This window comes from Nilaparvata lugens, chromosome 1 (genome assembly GCF_014356525.2).
Source record: "Nilaparvata lugens isolate BPH chromosome 1, ASM1435652v1, whole genome shotgun sequence".
In the NCBI taxonomy this organism is placed as follows: Eukaryota; Metazoa; Arthropoda; class Insecta; order Hemiptera; family Delphacidae; genus Nilaparvata; species Nilaparvata lugens.
The window spans coordinates 63,972,791-63,979,959 of NC_052504.1; positions in this window are offsets into that span (position 1 = coordinate 63,972,791).

Consider the following 7,169-nt stretch of genomic DNA (forward strand, 5'->3'; position numbering starts at 1 on the left):
ATTAGCATTGTGTATAAACAACAGTTTAGCTAGCGGTACTTTCCCTGAACAACTCAAAATCTCCAGAGCAGTCCCAGTCTACAAGAAGGGTCCCTATTGTGACACCTCAAGTTTCAGACCAATTTCTATAATTCCTGTTTTTGCTAAGATATTTGAGGCAATCATATTTGCACAACTGTATGAATACCTTGAGGAGCATGACCTCCTAGCTCCTTCTCAGTTTGGTTTCAGGAAGGGAAAATCTACTGTCATGGCTGTGGAATCACTGTTAGAATCGATTATCAATTCTTTTGAGGAGCGGAAATCAACTTTTTCAATGCTATGTGATCTCTCACGAGCATTTAACTCTATCCCTCAAACAGTTCTAATAAAGAAATTGGAGCATTATGGCTTACAAGATTGTGCAATTCGGGTGTTTGAGTCTTACCTTTATGGGAGAAAACAGATTGTGCAATGGAATGATCAGTGCTCACTTCCTCTTCTGGTAAAACGGGGTGGATGTGCCACAGGGCTAATTGTTGGGCCCAATACTCTTTCTTGTAGCAATAAATAATGATGCACTACTATCTATAGTGAGGTCCACGTTATAATGGCAGTGGAGAAAGATAGAAGAATAGCGATGCCGATTCTCTGCATTAATTAATTCTATTTCTACACTATGAAAAACATAATTGGCATCGTTGAGGACCCAGAAAAGGGTAGTACCACCGGCTTTGTCAAATGATAGACAATGATAGCAAAACCAAAGTAGATCAAATACTGTCATTATAACGTGGACCTCACTATAGAGGAAAATGTGCTTTTCTATGCGGATGACACTTCCTTGTTCTCTGCAAATAAGAGTGTCACCCAGGCTAAAGCAGATGTGATGGAGCTGTATGATAAAGCTCGTGATCGGCTCTCACTAAACAGATTGTCTCTGAATCAGGCAAAAACCCAAAGTATATTGTTCTCTCTATCAGATGTCAGTGAGTATTTGCAGCCGGTCCGATTATTGGGGTTCACTCTTGATGCCAAGTTACTCTGGGAACCTCATAATAGACATGGTGTGCTCCAGTCTCAGCAGCATTGTCTACTGAGAAGGCTGATGTCTGAACTGCCAATTTCGGTGGTCAGACAGGCCTATTTTGCTTTTTTCATTCGAGGATGAGTTATTGTTTGAAATTGTGGGGTCATGCATCTAGCACTTCTAAAGTGCTGTTAATTTAGAAGAGAGCGGTCCGGGTGATTTCTGGTGCGGGCTATCTCGATCACTGTAAGCCCATTCTTTCTAAAAATGGCATTCTATCCGTCATTAATGAGTTCATCCACCAATGTTTGAAGGATATACATCAGATGCAGGATATAGGCTACCAAAAAGCAATGACATTCACAGTCACTTCACGAGAAACCGTGAGAGTATATATACTTTTCAAGTCTGCATTTTAGACTTGAAAAGTATATATATATACTCTCACGGTTTCTTGTGAAGTGACTGTGAATGTCATATATATATATATATATATATATATATATATATATATATATATATATATATATATATATATATACCAAGATGCAGACTTGAAAAGTCCAAGTCGAACTACCCTGTGATAGGCCACAAATTCCATAACTTGCTATCAACTCAAGTTAGATCCTTGCCAAATAAACGTTTTCTCCAAGTACTTAGATCCTGGTTGATTGTGAATCCATTTTACTCAGTAGAGGAATTCATTACTGCTGATCACAACACACTAGTCAATTTAATATAATGCTTTTTACTTTCCTTGCCCTATTACCATAGGTAAGGAAAGTATTGCTTTCCGAAAAAAATTAAGGTACCCCAATTTCCAAATTTCTATACGTTTCAAGGTCCCCTGAGTCCAAAAAAGTGGTTTTTGGGTATTGGTCTGTATGTGTGTGTGTGTGTGTGTGTGTGTGTGTGTGTGTGTGTGTGTGTACACGATATCTCATCTCCCAAATAACGGAATGACTTGAAATTTGGAACTTAAGGTCCTTTCACTATAAGGTTCCGACACGAACAATTTCGATCAAATGCAATTCAAGATGGCGGCTAAAATGGCGAAAATGTTGTCAAAAACAGGGTTTTTCGTGATTTTCTCGGAAACGGCTCCAACGATTTTGATCAAATTCATACCTATAATAGTCATCGATAAACTCTATCAACTGCCACAAGTCCCATATCTTTAAAAATCTCAGGAGCTCCGCCCCATCAATGCAAAGTTCGATTTTATATTCCAAATTATCAGCCTTCAGAAACAATTTAAACAAAAAAAATCAAGTGCAGTAGATTGAGCATGAAAATCTCTACAATTAATGTTCAGTAACATTTTCACCTAAAATTGAAAATAAGCTTTAAATTCGAGAAAATGTGATTATTCAATTGCAAATTATTGTTGATTCTATTAAATCAGTCACTATGAAGAGATAGCAGACCTCATGTGTGTCTCCAGCGTTATTGCCCTGTCACCAGCTGGCTCAAATAGTAGACTTGAGATGTGCGGGAACACTAGCGCCAGGTGATCAATTTTCATAACGGCAAGGAAAGTTGTGTGAGTGCGCCACACCAGATTTTTTTGTCTATTAATACCCAAGTACAGGAAGCCACTAAATTATCTGATCCAATTGTAAATTTGCTTTAACTGATCTGTTTTATTTATTATTGTCTATTGTATGTATTGTACCTGTGCAATTTATTGTATGTTTCTTAAATGTGAATTGTGACTTGGCTATATGTAACTTCTATGTTCAACTGGCCCAATAAAAACTTGAAACTTGAACCTAAGCCCTGTAATCTAATAATTTTTCAATACTAGAATATAGGTATTTAAAAATACATAATTCTAACAATGATCTAACATCACTTCACCAGTCATGAGAGAATTCAAACTAAACCTTATGCTATAGCCATAATATTGATAAAAAACAATATTCCACTATATAATTGATTCTGATGCCTCAGATGTATTAAATTGAACTGCAGTGCTAACACAATATGAGCTTAATATTCTGTTAACTAAAGAATTTGACAATTAGTCCCTTTAATTGATTATTTTTACACTTGAAATTATTTCTAAATGGAGAAAGACCTGAACGTCTATTCCAAGAGCTCATAAAACCATCAGAAGCCATTCAAAAATACGGTCAAGTACTGTATATATGTTCTTGCTTTGCTCCTAAGCAGTAATTGGCCCAATTAATGTTTCCTTATCAAGAAGACAGTAAATATATGAAGGCGAGAGAAATACAGTACGGTACCTACTAACAATATCTCATGTTCCACCAAAGTGGACTAATTAGAACTTTCGATGGCCATACTGTAGGAAAGTTACCGTATGTGTTATAAACTTATATTTACATTATGGAGATTTAAATGTCCGTCGGGGACTTCTCGCAATGCACTTGATAGAACGAGTTTGGATGCTAATTGAATAACAAATGAGATGCGCGATTACATCATGGGTCGCTTCACTTAATCCTTGTTCTTGCCAAAAGTGACATGTTGTACAGTTGTAGAACTTGCCGAAACTGTTAGTTGAATTTATCATCATTCAACTGTACTTAAAAAAGTACGTTTTACGTAAAAAATAGTCAAATAGTTTGATGTGACCTTTTTAATGTATACAGTATATCTAATATAAAAAATGTGGTATCAGATTGATTGTAATTTAAATTTTAAACTCTCCATGTTTGTATTTATTTATTTAATCATTCAGAATCACAGAATTTTCAGAAGAGTACCACAGGCTTACGCCCAAAACGGTTCAAATTCTAATTTATACAATAGTCCAAATGTAGGTAGATTGTGTCACTTCAGACATGTTCATAATAATTCATATCCATTTTCTTTCTAGTGTTTCGGAGTAATTGGGTGAGACTACAAAGAAGCTATTACATTGCTGTAAATCAAACACATTTTGGAGATTATAGTGTTATGTTCTTTTGAATGGCTTCTCTTAGTTTTGTACAGTTTCTAAAAAATGGGAGCGCATATCGGACAGTGCAGTCTGCAGTGTACAGCGAAGATTACGGAGAGAAATCACGTTCATTTTTCATTTTAGACACACAGGAATAATTGATTGGCAATAGACAAATACTATAAAATCATTCTTTTTATTAGTATAAGCTGAAAAAGAAATGGTTGGTAGTTGGTTCAAAACTCATGATCGCTTGGTAGGTAGGCCTACTCCAGTCGGAGGGGTTAAGACAAGTTCCTCTAATTATTAGTTTTGATCTTCAACATATAAGCTACGTGTGGTTTGAATCATTCTAAAACTAAGGTTATCATCATCATTATCCCATTACTTGAGTGAAAGCCCCAAGCTTTAGTAAAAGTGACCATTGTAGAGTAATATTAATAAATCTGTTATCATGAACTAATTGATCTAATGATAATATTTTCTGAAAATCTGTTATCTTTGAATATATCAATCAATTTATTCAATAAAAATTCCTTAAAAAATTGGTCCCGCTAAGCCTGAATAGATTTTACAGCATGTGCCTACAAATAATGAAATACAATACCTAATTAATAGAATGACATGCTAACTTTAAACTGAAAACTAAGGAGAACAGTTCTCTATGATATTTAAATGGGGGTTCAGGAATTTAAAAAGGAATATGAGGTATTATGTGGTCCATCGTTTTGTATAAAATAAGTTGAAACTTGGCCCTCCATACGAAGAAATTAAAGGGTTGCCAAATCGTGTAAAGATTGAAACCTTTCCAAATTTCTTATTTAACAACCTCAGAATTGGATGTAGAATATCATCCCTGATATTCCAGTAGTGCTGTAATAGTTTCGCAAAACCTTCAAAAAAGGGTTTAAAGATTAAAGAGAAAAATTTTTTTTGATGAAATTGAAAACATCGTGAACGAGTAAAGGAACCAGAAGCTGATACCCCTCCCAGTAGCTGACACGCTCTCTTATTATTCTTAGTGTTAAGCAAATATTGATCATTTCAATGACTGCAACCTTCCAGAATAATTCTGTAGTATGTTTTTGATAATTTTTCAACTGATTCTTTTGAGGAGCGGAAATCAACTTTTTCAATGCTATGTGATCTCTCACGAGCATTTGACTCTATCCCTCATACAGTTCTAATAAAGAAATTGGAGCATTATGGCTTACAGGATTGTGCAACTCGGGTGTTTGAGTCTCACCTTTCTGGGAGAAAACAGATTGTGCATTGGAATGATTAGTGCTCACTTCCTCTTCTGGTAAAACGGGGTGGGTGTGCCACAGGGCTCATTGTTGGGCCCAATACTCTTTCTTGTAGCAATAAAATAATAATGATTTGCACTACTATCTATAGTGAGGTCCACGTTATAATGGCAGTGGAGAGAGATAGAAGAATAGTGATGCCGATTCTCTGCATTAATTAATTATATTTCTACACTATGAAAAACATAATTGGCATCGTTGAGGACCCAGAAAAGGGTAGTACCACCGGCTTTGTCAAATGATAGACAATGATAGCAAAACTAAAGTAGATCAAATACTGTCATTATAACGTGGATGTCACTATAGAGGGAAATGTGCTGTTCTATGCGGATGACACTTCCTTGTTCTCTGCAAATAAGAGTGTCACCCAGGCCAAAGCAGATGTGATGGAGCTGTATGATAAAGCTCGTGATCGGTTCTCACTAAACAGATTGTCTCTGAATGAGGCAAAAACCCAAAGTATATTGTTCTCTCTATCAGATGTCAGTGAGTATTTGCAGCCGGTCCGATTATTGGGGTTCACTCTTGATGCCAAGTTACTCTGGGAACCTCATAATAGACATAGTGTGCTCCAGTCTCAGCTGCATTGTCTATCTACTGAGAAGGCTGATGTCTAAAAATTGATCAGCTGAGGAGATCTATTCTGCTATTTCTACCAGTGAATGATTAAATATAATCAACAGTTGCCTCTCTCATTAAGTTTGCATTTGAATAACTAGTAGTTCTGTGAACAGTAGTCCTCACGCAGTATTTTCATCCACAAGTACCTGATTGAAACTATAGACCTTATGGGAATACAGCAATAGACTGGCTTCTCCACACATCTGTGTAATCACTTGTCAGCTGATCCATGATGAATAATTCTATAGTCTTATTTTTACTCTAATACTGGCATATGAAGGAGGCTCCTTTTTAATTTAATTAATCCTTGAAATGCAAAATTTCCAAAAACCTTGTATATAAGTCGATGCGAATTAAAAAAGGAACATACCTGTCAAATTTTATGAAAATCTGTTACCGCGTTTTGCCGTAAATGCGCAACATATAAACATTTAAACATTAAGAGAAATGCCAAACCGTCGACTTGAATCTTAGACCTCACTTCGCTCGGTCAATTACTTTTTCTCGGATTTCGAGCTTATTTTTTATTTTAGGTAAAAATGTTATTGCTTATCAATTGTATTTTGCATTTTTCATGCTCAATCTTTTGCATTCATTTTTTATTGTTTAAATTGTTTCTGAAGCCTGATAATTGGAGATCTAAAATCAAACTTTGTATAGATGGGTATAGATTTTAGCTCCTGAAATTTTTACAGATATTAGACTTGTAGCAGTTCGTAGAACTTATCAATAACTATTTCAGATATGAATTTGATCAAAATCGATGGATCCGTTTTTTGAGGAAATCGCGAAAACCCCTGTTTTTGACATTTTCGCTATTTTAGCCGCCATCTAGAATTGCATTTGATGGAAATTGTTCGTGTCGGATCCTCATAGTGTAAGGACCTTAAGTTTTAAATTTCAAGTCATTCCGTTAATTAGGAGATGACATATCGTGTACACAGACATACACACACAAACAGACCAATACCCAAAAAACATTTTTTTTTGGACTCAGGGGGCCTAGAAACGTATAGAAAATTAGAAGTTATTGTACCTTAATTTTTTTTTGGAAAGCAACATGTACCAAAAAAAGGAAAGGGCTAGGGCAAGGAAAGTAAAATGTGCCTGTAATATGGGTGAATCCTCTGTAATTCGTTTTCCTGTTATAAATTGTAATGAGACACAGAATAACAATTTTATGAAATCATACAGAATTGTAATTTCAGCAAATAATACAGATATGATTTAGGCAAGAGTGTTTTAAAGCGACCACAAAAATGTGATAGCTGCATCCGCTTTTTCAAAATGATGCGCCAAAAACGCTTGCCAATGTAGCGGGACA